Source organism: Geotrypetes seraphini, chromosome 7, assembly GCF_902459505.1.
Source record: "Geotrypetes seraphini chromosome 7, aGeoSer1.1, whole genome shotgun sequence".
Taxonomy (NCBI): Eukaryota; Metazoa; Chordata; class Amphibia; order Gymnophiona; family Dermophiidae; genus Geotrypetes; species Geotrypetes seraphini.
This window is the reverse complement of record NC_047090.1, coordinates 130,377,826-130,391,784: the sequence shown is the minus strand read 5'-3', so window position 1 is coordinate 130,391,784 and position 13,959 is coordinate 130,377,826. Positions and strand designations below refer to the sequence as shown.

The following is a 13,959-nucleotide window of genomic DNA, read 5'->3' as shown; positions in this document are numbered from 1 at the left end:
AATCACTGTGCCAAAGCATTTTTTTTATTGGACTAACTTAATGTAGTTTATGATTAGCTTTTGAAGATAACCCATTCTTCCTCAGATCAAAAAAAAAAGTTCTAGTAGAACTGCTTAAGGATGATCACAATTGGATCTACCAGTTTCTACTCCAATTTTGTCAAAAACTTGATTCTACCTCTTTTGCCACTGTAGAGGTTCAGTGCTTTATGATGACCCACTAGTACTGGATTAAAGGCTCCTTTTACAAAGCTGCGCTAGCGAGGTTAACGCACGTGACTTTTCATCACGCGCTAACCCCCCCACGCTGGCCAAAAACTACCGCCTGCTCAAGAGGAGGCGGTAGCGGCTAGCACGCCTTTGTAAAAGGAGCCCTAAGTCTTGAGTCAAGCCCTTGTTGATTAATAAAGTCTTTCTGAAGGAACACTATTGGGTTGCTTCCTGTTTACATCATCCCCACTGCTGCTTGCTTCCACTTATTTATTTCATTTATTTTTCACATTTACGTTCCACTTAAACCTAAGCAGATCACAATTTACAATATATTGTGTTGAAGGCACAATAAACTTCCCTTTCTCTCCCTAGTGCTGTTCTATCTGGTATCAGCCTTTTTTTTCTTCTTCAAATGAGGCAATGCCACATGGAATGAACGCTGACAGTCATAAAACTGATGGCACACCTATCCCTTGTGCTTAAAGTACATTACAAACTTATGACTTTTTCTTGACGTTTTCAACTTATATTTAAATAATATTTATCAGCATTCCATAAGCATATGATCATGCAGCTGAAGTCATCTGTGCTTATGTCATGCATATTATAGACCAGATAGACAGTGTTAGCTCTGGTTTTCACATGAAGTTTCATTTCCAGGCTCCACAGTTGTCAATGACAGTGAAGAACATAAGAATTGTCATACTGGGACAGACCGAAGGCCTGTTTCCAGCAGTGACCAACCCAAGTCCCAAGTACCTAGCTAGAAACAAAGTAGTAAAACAGATTTTATGCTGCTTATCCTAGGAATAAGCAGTGGATTTCCCTAAGCCATCTCAATAATGGCCTGTGCACTTCCCTTTTAAGAATTTATCCAAACCTTTTTTTAAACTCTGCTAAACTAACTGATTTCACCACATTCTCCAGCAATGAATTCTAGAGTTAAATTACATTTTGTTTGAAGAAATATTTTCTCTGGTGTGTTTTAAATCTACTACATAGTCGCTTCATCGCATGCCCCTTTGTCCTAGTATATTTGGAAAGCATAAACAAGTGATTCACATCTACCCTTTCCATTCTGTATTTTATAGACTCAGTATTTTATAGACCTCTATTACATCACCCCTGAGCCGTCTTTTCTCCAAACTGAAGAGCCCTAGCCACTTTAGCCTTTCCTCATAAGGAAGTCATCCTGTCCCTTTTATCATTTTTGTCATTCTTCTCTGTACCTTTTCTAATTCCACTATATGTAATTAGAGATACAGTGACCAGAATTGCACACAGTATTCAAGGTGCAGCCATACCATAGAGCGGTACAAGGGCATTTTAACATTTTCATCTTTGCTTTCCATTCCTTTCCTAATAATTCCTAACATTCTATTTGCATTCTTAGCTGCCTCTGCACATTGAGCTGAGGGTTTCAACGTATCCTCAACAATGACACCTAGATCCTTTTCCTAACGTGGAACCTTGCATCACATAGCTATAGTTCGGGTTCTTCTTTCCCACTTTCATCACTTGGCACTTGCTCACATTAAACATCATCTTTTATAAGCTGTGCTAGAGTTTTTCAGCACGGCTGGCGAAGTAAATCCTCCGATGCTCATAGGAATTCTATAAGCATTGGCGTATTTACCCCCCCCCCTCCCCTCCCCCAAAACTCATGCTAAAAACCTCTAGTGCAGCTTGGTATAAAGGATCCAGAACTAGGAAGGGGTTCATATCCCTCCTCCTCCCAGACAATATACTGTTATATAACATAGTAACATAATAGATGACGGCAGATAAAGACCCGAATGGTCCATCCTGTCTGCCCAACCTGATTCAATTTAAAAATTTGTTGGGATTTTCCTTAGCTATTTCTGGGCAAGAATCCAAAGCTCTGCCCGATACTGTTCTTAGGTTCCAACTACTGAAGTCTCTGTCAAAGCTCAATCTTATTATATTATTTTATTGTGATTTTCTTCTTTTATATAAAGTGCTTAGTGCTTGAAATTCATGCTTAAGATTTCAATAATTTCATATGAATGCTAAAAAAGTCCATAGCCTGGTGAAGTTAATGAAGCTGACTGTGCTGGTACTATTAAGTTCTGACGCATTTCGCTCTTGCGGGCTGCCTCAGAGAACCCACCACTTCTTGTGACAGCCAAGAGGACTACTGCTTCTCCTTCCATTCTTCAGTGCTGCATTTCCTGTTCAGAAGAAAATCACAATAAAATAATATAAGATTAATTAAATAGATTTTCAGTGTAGGAGGAAGTGCAGTGATAGACCAAGGGGGTTTGCATTTTGGGGCGTGTCCCTGTTTGCAGCTTCTCTACCTGCGGGTTCTGAGCACTTCTCAAGTTAGTTCACATATAATGTATTAAGTTTAAAATGATATAGGGAGGGGATCGGTTATTTATATAATTAAATTGTTCATCATTTGGATCCACCAAGCATTAGATTTATATTCCCCGAGTTTGATTTTGGGAACCATAGGTATAGTACATTTTTTTACTATTTCAGCTGCTCACCATACAGTATAAGGGGGGGGGGGGGGGGTTAGGATGTGATGTGTACCTGGGAAATTGTTTGAAATTCACTGCAGTGACCCCTAGGCTGCCCCTCTGCTCTGCTAGGATGTCTGTGCGGCCAGTTTAATAGGACTGTTGGCCCCCAGATATCCCAATGGCTTATTTTTGTTTCTCCCTTGGATGTTTTTTTTTATTTGAAAATGGCCCTTAAAGACATATTGAGCACAAACAACATCTAAAATTGGGTGATTTTCAAACTAAAATGATAGATGTTTTCCAGTTTGAAAATGACCATGTTTGGCATTGGGTTTTTGAATGTTTTAGCAAAATGTCCAAAATCTGATTTGGACATCATAGCAAAAAAAATGTCACTCTTTGTTTTCATAGGAATCATAGGATGCTTTTGCCCTGGTCATTTTCTTTATGGAATTCACTAGCTAATCACCCAGCATTGCCCAGATATTTATTTATCCCGATCTTCCAGTATTGGATCGATTTTTCCCAGATAGTAATAATAATAATAACTTTATTCTTCTATACTGCCATAATTATACGACTTCTAGGCGGTTCACATTTAAGAGAGCTGGACAATCAGTGAGTTACAATATGCAGATAGTGAAATTACAGTTTGTTAAGAATTTCAGAGGGGACATATTAGAAATAGTAGCGAATTACAAGTAAGTCATATGTGTACCAAGTTTGGTTGAAATCCCTCCATGCATTTCAGAGTTATGCTGAGTATTCATCTCAGCAAGCCCAAAAACTATGGGATAGACACTAAAATCTGTCGTCTGATATTTTACATGTCACCCCTTCCCACTTCCACAGTATTTTTCCCCAGATAGTAAGTCATATGTATGCCAAGTGTGGTTGAAATATGTCCATGCGTTTCAGAGTTATGCTGAAACATACATACAGAGAAATCCAAAAACCCGAAAATGGGAAGAAACCCAAATAATGAAAAAAAAAGATCTTCCCAAACACTAAAGCAGGTGTGATAGGAAGAGATAACTGAAATCACAAATGAAATACATGAAAAAATTATTATTAAATTTATGTGAAATATGGAGAGTCCTCAGTATACACAGCTCACAGCTGACGGCGCTATTTTGAATTCAATTCTTTTGAGCCACGGAAGAAGCTGTGTTCCGTAAGTTGCTTTAATCTTTGCTAAGCACTAAAAATTAAGATTGGGATGATTCAAATTAAAATTATTTCAAATAATACTGATCAAATCTTTTAACATTTAGGTACTGCTAAGATTCTAACCCCTGACGAAGCCGACTCGGGTGAAATGGTGGCCCCGTCAGGTTTCACAGTGCAGTGCTGATGATCACACAAATCAAGATAAGTGCTTTTGAAAATTATAGCACTATCTTTTTTCTATACTTATATATTTAAGTTGAAAAAAATGTTTATAAAAAGCTTATTAAAAAATTTAAATTATTTGCTACTTCTTTGAAGGTGGAGTCAATGATTGAGATTCTTATTGATCTGGAATTTTGGCATTTTATTGCCTAATTTCAAGATCTCTGAGGCTCCCCTTCATATATATTTATAAAATTTTCACTTTGGTGCGAGTTTTATGGTGTGTTTTGGCTTAGACTGTTTATTATACACACCTATTTTTGTATTTGATTTATTGGAGTCCTCAGTATACACAGCTCACAATGGGGACGAAAACCCCTAATGTGCCAGCTGTCACATACATTACACCCACAAGGGTGTTACCTGTGTTACATCCCCGGACTCACCCATATGTGATACCACATACCTAGTGCACAAACCAGTGTGCTAATAGTGAAAAAAAAAATCAATCAACATAACATGCATAAATGGTTAAAGCTGTCTCTGCCTCTCATCCAAGGGCACAGCAGCAACCAAAATCAGCTGAAGGCACAGGCGTAAAGAGACATGATGGTGGATGTACCGCCTCACCATCCAATCATTGCATGGTTCAATACAGTGTCAAGATATTTATCGATTACTGTTGGATTAGAGCATGCCACACTGGCTATGATTGAATCTTCTTATATTATTAACTTAAAGGAGTAAAACTTAACTTTAGAACTTCACTGGTTCCGACGTGCCACATTTTGGTGACTGCTTCAGGGAACCGAATTACACTAGTACTCCCCTCAAAGTTATGGGTAATGGTGTCACTGGAAAGAAAAGTCAAATATTAAAATTACTTTATTTAAACTATGCCTTAAAACACTAAGGGGTTAATAAAAAAAATAAAAAGTCTAAAAAGTGTCCTAAATGGCTACTTGGATGATCAAAAAGCCTGATCGTCCAAGTACCCATAATTAAAGCTGGTTTTTAGACATATCTAAAAACAGCTTAGGCCTTTCCCCTGCCACTAAATGCACAGAGAGAAAAGAGGCATGTTTAGAGGAGGGGAAAGGGCGGGCAGTGGGCGGGAGGTGGGCCGACCTACACCTAGGCGTACAACAGGTATAACCAAAACATTAACAGGTTGCCTAGTCGGCACTTAGACCTTTTTGACAGACGAAGTCAAACCAGGTCGGTGCCGAAAAAGGGTCCGCTGAGCTGATGGCCGCTGGCACCATCAGTTCAGCGGCCCGGCAACCTACCCACCGCAAGCATCGCAGCAGGAGAGATGCCTCATCTCCCCTACCGTGATGCCATCACTCCTCTACCCGAATTGCCACGACCTGCGGCAGGAGAGATGCCCTATCTCTCCTGCCGCGGGTCGCGGCAGCTCGGGTAGAGGAGTGATGGCATCACGGTAGGGGAGATGAGGCATCTCTCCTGCCGCAATGCATCATCCCCCCACACACATACAACATCAGGGCAAGAGGGAGCCCAGGCACCTCAGGCCCCACCTGTAGGCGGGGTTTCTTCTGCCTGGGCCAATCTGGCACCTGTCCATCTGGCCAACGTTCAGGTACGGGGAAGGGGTGGGGGTTCGTGGAGTTGGCCGGGGGGTCGCGGGTCAGCAGAGGGGTCCGATCGGGGGTTCTGGGGGGGCGGTCGTTGGGGGGAGGGGGTTTGTGTCAAGGGCAGGAGGGCCTGGGATCCCTCCTGCCCTGATGTTGTTGTGGGGGGGGAGTCACGGTTGGACGGGTCAAGAGGGCTTGAACTCCCTCTTGCCCCGATGTTGTCGTGGGGTGGGAGTCACGGTTGGACGGATCAAGAGGGCTTGAACTCCCTCTTGCCCCGATGTTGTCGGGGGGGGGGGGGGGGGTCGTGGTTCGACATGGTAGGAGGGCTTGGCCACCCTCCTGCCTGGATCATTTGGGGGGGGTGTTCTGTAACCGGTGTTGTTTTTGACAGACACCGGATACAGAATCCAGCTTTTAGGCAAAGGACTGGCTCCTCCTTCGCCTAAAAACCCTTCTGTTGGACGTTTGGGGCTTAGGCGTTTTTTTGGTTCATTATGGCCAAAAAGTTTAGACGTCGTGGGGGTGTACTTTTAGACATAGTGGTGATCTGGGCGTTTAGTAGAGGCAGGCCATAATCAAAATAAGGACGTTTGTTTTGGTTATGGACACTTTCCCTGCTTCTGCTTTGACCGTTTAAGGACTTAGGCCAAAAGGGGACTTAGATGTTTTTTTTTATTATGCCCCTCAACCTTGCTAACATTATATAACATAATTTAAGCCTCACCATGTACTGTCAAAAGTCAGTTCTAACAATTCAAGCGAACTTGTCCAACGGCTGAAAGAACGCCGAAGGACTATTCAATTTCTAACCTCAACTGGTCATATGAGAACGTCGTATACATATAGACGGAAACACACAAACTCACTTAATAGAATACGGATACCGAAAAAGACCAAAAAATGCTATAACTGTACACCCATGTGAAATGTAATCTTATATTAGGAAAAAACTGACGATATTTACATATGGCAATCATGAAACTAGTAATTAAGGGCTGGTATTTATAAGTAATTTTAATGTTTGACTTTTCTTTCCAGTGACACCATTACCCAAAACTTTGAGGGGAGTACTAGTGTAATTCGGTTCCCTGAAGCAGTCACCGAAACGTGGCACGTCGGCACCAGTGAAGTTCTAAAGTTAAGTTTTACTCCTTTAAGTTAATAATGTAAGAAGATTCAATCATAGCCAGTGTGGCATGCTCTAATCCAACAGTAATCGATAAATATCTTGACACTGTATTGAACCATGCAATGATTGGATGGCGAGGCGGTACATCCACCATCAGCTGATTTTGGTTGCTGCTGTGCCCTCAGATGAGAGGCAGAGACAGCTTTAACCATTTATGCATGTTATGTTAATTGATTATTATTTTTTTCATATTAGCACACTGATTTGTGCACTAGGTATATGGTATCACATATGGGTGAGTCCGGGGATGTAATACAGGTAACACCCTTGTGGGTGTAACGTATGTGACAGCTGACACATTAGGGGTTTTTGTCCCCATTGTGAGCTGTGTATACTGAGGACTCCCAATATTTCACATAAATTTAATAATTTTTTCACGTATTATTTCATTTGTGGTTTCAGCTGTCTCTTCCTATCACCCCTGCTTTAGGGTTTGGGAAGATCTTTCTTTTTCATTTTCGAAACATACATACATACACACACAGATACATCTGATTTTATATAGAGAGATTATAGTAGAATGATCATGGTGCATCTTGCTTTTAAAATGTGCAATGTACAAATGTATACATTATACACTATTTTAAGTTTGTATGTAATACAGCCTATGATGTTTTAAATTGTTTTAGAAAGTTTTTCTATTGCAGGTTTAATGATGTGAGTAGCAAATAGTGATTCCTGGTAGATAGATCAGTGAAGCAGACAGGAAATGTCATACAATGAGCACAAAAGCTACCACATGCATCATATTAAAGATCAAGAGACCTGAAAAAAAACCATATATTCTTCAGTCTTAAATGATAATAACATCTTCTGCTGAGATGTTGAAGAGGATTGAATGAGGTTAAAATGACCTTTCACCTCACTCTAATTGCCATTATAGACTTGACCATTCACTCAGCAAATGTCTTTCTATAGTAAGCTTCATTTATTGCCAGGCAGTGCTAATAAATGGCTAATAAGATGTAGATTAACCACTTCAAAGAGGAAGTTATTTGATTTGAATTTGAAAAATAGTCAAAGAATATTTTTTTAGCAGTACAGGCTTTTATATTTAAATCACTTGCAGAAGAGTAAAATTGATTAATTTTCCACTAAATTCATTTCACTGAAAATGATTTTGCATGAAAAATTTATTTCTAGCAATCAAAGCTATGTTTGCACTATGCACATTTTTTCCCATCTACACAAAAGGAAGCCAAGTCTATAAAGGGACATCTACATTATCAATATGAGGGGGTCGCTGAAAAGTTCTCAGTCCAACCAAGAAGAGAATGGCATGGAACCTTGAGTCTTGCAAGTTATTCCATACTTGACACTTTTTGTTTAATTTCATATCATCAAAAAGTGTCAAGAAAAGTGTGGAACAACTTGTAAGTTTCATGATTCCACATCATTCTTTTCTTGGTTGGGCTGAGAACTTTTCAGTGGCCCCTCGTATAGGTTTTTGGTTGATTGGCATGTACCCCTCTTATCTGTCATTAGCTACAAATGTTCTAATACCATGTTTCCCCCAATTAAGGCAGTGTCTTATATTAATTTTGGGTCCAAAAAATGCATTAGGGCTTAGGGGGATGTCTTTTTTTTCATGTACATCAATCATCTCTCCTTTCCTCTCCTCCTCTCCAATTCTTCCTCTTTCCTTTCTCCTCCCCCTCCCGCCACCCCCACCCCCATGTGCAGCATCTTTCCTCCCCTCTCACCTATCACCTTGTGCAGCATCTTTCTATCCCTCTTTCCCATCCCCCTGTGCAGCAGGGTGGGAGTCGCTGAATTGACAAGTCTGATTTTTTCAGTGAATCAGGCAGTACTAGTGTCAGGAATGGAGTCGTGGAATGTCAGGGACATTCGGGGGGGGGGGGGGGGCTTTGGGGGCCGATCTTAACTAGGGCTTATGTTTGAGGTAGGGCTTATATTAAGAGCATCTTTAAAAATCATACTAGGGCTTGTTTTCCAGATAGGTGTTATTTTCAGGGAAACAGGGTAAGTAGATATGTCAAAACCATTTTAAGTAGACCCAAAACATCTCTATTTTGTGTTTAAACTTTGTATTTATTACATTTTTAAAGGATATAATGCAATATATCAGACTTAAACATGGAACATCAAGATCCATTACAAAACAAGAAAAAAAATCCATTACCATGGAAGGAAAACATTTCTTAGCTTACATATTTATAGAACAAGTTTATCAACTTTTCCACCACCGTTCCAAATAACTCATAAGATAATGAACTCTACTGTTCTATCTACAATTCAAAGTCAGTGTTTAAAATGGGATATGATCTTGTTTCTTGAGAAAATGAAATTAATATTTATTAGCAAAACAAGTATACCATTTAAAATGTGAACTGAAACATGCATTTTTACAGTACTAATGAAATTAAATGTTATCATACATAGCAGCTGAAGCAGAAAGATTAGTTGTTCAATTAATTTTCCATAAAAACTCACTATATTATAGAATAAATGCCAACTCTCTGCAGAAGTCAATGAAGTACATCCCAGATGTGGGGAGGTTTTCATTAAGAATGAGAGAGCTAGAAATTGAATCCATAGGCAAACCAATGTCTTCCAAGTGTCACAGCAGGAGAGCAAATGAGTTAAAATTGCAGTGACAATAAAGAGAAAGTAACATTATTATCATTTGAAGGACCCTAAAGAGATGTTATGGAAACTGACGAGTGCCAGGTGACAAAAGTTAAATGGAATTTGTTCCGATGAGAGGACTGTACCAACACTGTACTGCACAAACTGGTCCTCTGAATATTTTCCAAATGACACAGATACGGTGAAAACCTAACAATAAACCATAGCTCTTTCACATGTGTGGTGCAAAGTATGATAGTGGCAAACAGCACAGGCTCTACAAAAAATACAGGTAAAGTTAAAAAGCCTCAGAAATGGACCCTCCCACCCCACAATGCTGGTTTAAAGGTGGCTAGGCAATAACCTCATTGGCATTAAAAAAACATTTCCTGTTAATTGAAAAAGCTCTGCGCGGTGCAGTGAAAACTGTACGTATAGCAAGATAGATGAACAAAATCAATTATCTTCAGATTGATCGGTACCTTTTACAAAGGTACGCTAGCGGTTTTAGCGCGTGCTAAAATGCTGCACGCGCTAGCCGCTACCGCCCCTTTTAAGCAGGTGGTAATTTTTCGGCTAATCTTGTGCGTATGCTAACAATGCTAGCACACCTTTGTAAAAGGAGCCCCAACAGTGGCCAGCGTTTCACAATTTCACAATTCTGCTGCCTCAGGGTGTAACAATGTCGATCAAACCTGAAAATTTTCAACATTTTCATAATTCTGGCAGTACTATCACGAAAGGTTAGAGTTTTTGCAATGGATGTCTGGAAACCATCTTATGGCTACTATCAAAGCTGGAGGAATCATCAAGAGTTTGGCAGATATGATATAATACCAAAAAATGCCCGATTATACACTTGGTTTAAAAAAAATGAGAGCGCAACATATAGGAGGTAAAGTTCTAGGAACTCATTAGGCGCATGCAGGGCATGCCGATAGTGTAAGAGACTTTTCCGCTGGAGATGCTGCAAAGGAGCGGTATGCAGCAGTCCTCCTTGGGGCTTGAAACGACCTTTAGTCCTGACGTGAGAGCACCGCCCCTGCATCCCCAGACTACCAATTCCCCGCGGAAGAGGGAACTTCCGGGAGTCGGAGTGCTACCTCCTCCGGAGGCAGTGGAGATCGTTATGGTGAACAGGGATTCAGGTTCTCAGCTCTTTCAAGGGAACCTGAATATGGATTTGGAGGATTTGACAGCAACAGGGGCTGGTTTAATCCAGCCAGAACAGAAACGGGAAGACTTACCAGTGGGTGAGCAAAAACTATTACATTTACAATTTCCTCAATTTTACAAGCCCCAGGAAGTAACCTTGGATGCCCTGTGGGACCTGGTAGCTAATATACCTAAAACTATTGCTCCTCAATTTCAACAAATAGGTCGATTTAAAGAGCACGATAGAGAGATTTCTGATCTAAAGAAAATGACTGGTGATTTTAAATCACAAATAGAAAAACAACGACAAGACATAAAATCTTCAAAATTAATACAACATAAGAACATAACATAAGAAGTGCCTCTGCTGGGTCAGACCTGTGGTCCATCGTGCCCACGCGGCGGCCCAACAGGTCCAAGACCTGTGCAGTTATTCTCTATCTATACCCCTCTATCCCTTTTTCCAACAGAAAATTGTCCAATCCCTTTTTGAACCCCAATACCGAAATCTGTCCTATCAAGCCCTCTGGAAGCGCATTCCAGGTGTCCACCACACATTGGGTGAAGAAAAACTTCCTAGCATTTGTTTTGAAGCTGTCCCTTTCAACTTTTCCGAATGCCCTCTCGTTCTTGTATTTTTTGAAGGTTTGAAGAATCTGTCCCTCTCCACTTTCTCTATGCCCTTCATGATCTTGTAGGTCTCAATCATATCCCCTCTAAGTCTCCTCTTTCCAGGGAAAAGAGCCCAAGTTTCTCTAATTAAGGACAATACAAGTCACTTGAAAATCTTTCTAGAAGTAATAATCGTTGACTGATTAATTTCCCTAGGATTGCTGCAACAACTCCTAGGGAAATGTTGAATCATTACTTAAAGGAAATATTGGAGGTACCTGAGGCCTCTATACCTCCACTTACACAGGTTTACTATCTCCCTAGTAAGGAGCAAAATAATTTATAAGCAGTGATTCAAGATCCATTGGATGTATCAGCCTTATTAGAGACCTCAGACAGGGAAGTACGGTTACTATTCCGGCTACTTTACTTCTTTCAATTGCTCTTAGCTTAGATAAAACATGGCTTCTAAGATTGTATCTACTATAATAAAATGCTAAGCATGCATGTTCCCTGTTCCCTGATCTGTCGGGCTGTGGTTAGCAGAGTGCGCATGTGCGCTAAGACACATGAAAGGTGGTGCGGAGTGGCGGCTGCCGGGAGGAGGGCTTTGCGGAGCAGCGCTGGCGGTGGCTGCCGGGAGGAGGGTTTTCTTTTTTTTTTTTTTTTAGTTCAATAGTTTTTATTGAATATTATAAGAAATTTACAGAAAGCAGTTCAAACACACAAAATCTGAATAAGACACAATGGTATAGAAAAAGTCCATATCTATAATCATTTACTTACAACCAGATTAATAAAAAGAATCTAGGGTATGTGTAACTGCTAATAGAAGATATATGAAAGGCAGAAAAGCAGGGAGAGTGAAATAAGAGAGAGGGAGAAAAAGAAAAAGAGAGAGATAGATAGAGAGGCAGAAGTGTCTACTGGTTAGAATGAACATATGAATCTAAGAATGACCAAGGTGATTTATTTTGCACCATGTTTGTGGAGAGTCGAGAAATCATGTTTTTCTCATATGCATAAGATTCAAATTTGTGATACATGCTCAGAGAGTTCCACCAAAAGGTGTAGTCAAGTAGCGAGGATGATTTCCAATTTTTCAGAATATGCATAAGAGCTGTTACAAACATGGCATCAATGAGTTTAGGTGGGCAGTTTGTTTGTGTGAAACAAGGGTGTTGAGAACGAAGAATTACAATGTCCATGGAAATCTCTTCTGAACACTTAGTAATAGATTTTATAGTGTCCCAAATACGAATCCAGAAGGAGTGGACTATAGTGCAATGAAAAAGCATGTGATCAAGAGTTCCAGACTCTTTCAAACAGTTCCAGCAGGTGGAGTCTTGTTTTAGCTTCGCTTTCCACATGCGATATGGGGTTCATACTGCATTCCACATAACGAAGAACATTGATTGCGAGACTCTGGAAGATAGGAGAGGACGGTTTGTGGAGGACCAGAAAAGTTCCCAATCTATATCAGAAAGCGTAGTCTGCAGAATCGAGTCCCATTGGTTCATTGATTGAGGTGAAAAAGTGAAAGAGTGATCCCTTAGAATACTATAAAAAAGAGATATGAACAGTGTGGATAGAGGTCATAAAGTCAGGGCGCATATGTACTTTAGACAATATTCCAGTAAGCATGAGCCATTGGGAATGTATAGAGGATGGAAGTGAATATGCAGAACAAAAAATATCAAAAGGAACGATTGAGGTGGAGATCAATTGATGAGCAAACTCGACACCCGCCCGTTGCCACTTTTTCCATGAGAGGGATCTACCTTTATTTTGGAACGCTTTTTATGTGCACCACTGCACGTTTCCTGCTTCCTTACAGTGTCAGTACCTAGACACTTGAGAAAGTATTCCTTGTTGAGTGCAACGCAACATGCTTTTCATCTTCTAGATGCAACAGCTGAGATCTGTTAGTGAAAGCCCACTCATGTCCCTTTGGAATAACCCTAAAATTCAAAATAAAAGGAGGAGGGTTTTCTAATGATAGAGCTTTGGGCTTCTCGGCAATTTGAGGGTGAGTCTACTGTTCAGCTTCTCTAGCAGCCTCATGCCGTCACTGTGTGCATTTTTAAAAGTTTGTGAGCCAGTAGAACGTTTCCTCTGACATATGTGATCGCGTCAGAGGGAACGTACTTCTAAAGGGCAGAGCGGCCTACGAGGACCGGGGGAGCAGGGAAGAGGTGCTGCTGAACCGGAACATGCTTAGGTAGGGCTAGTCTCAGTTAGGGCACTGATCTTTAACCAGAGGGCCGCCGCGTGAGCGGACTGCTGGGCACGATGGATCACTGGTCTGACCCAGCAGCAGCAATTCTTATGTTCTTATGTTCTGTTCTCTCCCTTTTCACCCAAGTATCCTTCTGACATTTGCCGTTGCCTTACCTACATGTTTTATTACCTTGTGATCATCAGAAATCACCTACGGATCCTGCTCTTGTTTTATGCCTAGAACTTCACTTCCTTTTATTTATTTATAAGTTTTCAAATATACATAATCAAGATTAACTTGTACAGAAAGCAAAATTCAAGACATGAGGAAAAGATCAAGCAAGATTTTACAAATTCAAAGAAAAAATCCTAGCTTAAATCCAGCTCAAGTCCTCTAATAGAATCCAAAAGATATTTAAATGGAATTAAGGAAAATTATTTAAAAGGAAAAAACAGTTATAGGTTAGCGGATTTAAAGGCAGCCATCTATACCTTCATTGAGCATTCTCAAGCCTCGACAGAGACGAAACTGTTGTCAGTTGTGAGGGTTCAAAGA

At 40.4% G+C, this 13,959-nt stretch overlaps 1 long non-coding RNA gene across 1 annotated transcript in view; it reads right to left on the bottom strand.

Annotated features, from left to right (window-relative positions):
* Positions 1-2,148: 2,148 nt before the first annotated feature.
* Positions 2,149-13,959, bottom strand: part of LOC117363546 — a 45,965-nt gene continuing 34,154 nt past the window's right edge. Inside the window, exon 2 of the long non-coding RNA XR_004540091.1 lies at positions 2,149-2,405. This is a non-coding gene — a long non-coding RNA (uncharacterized LOC117363546). The remainder of the gene's footprint in view (positions 2,406-13,959) is intronic.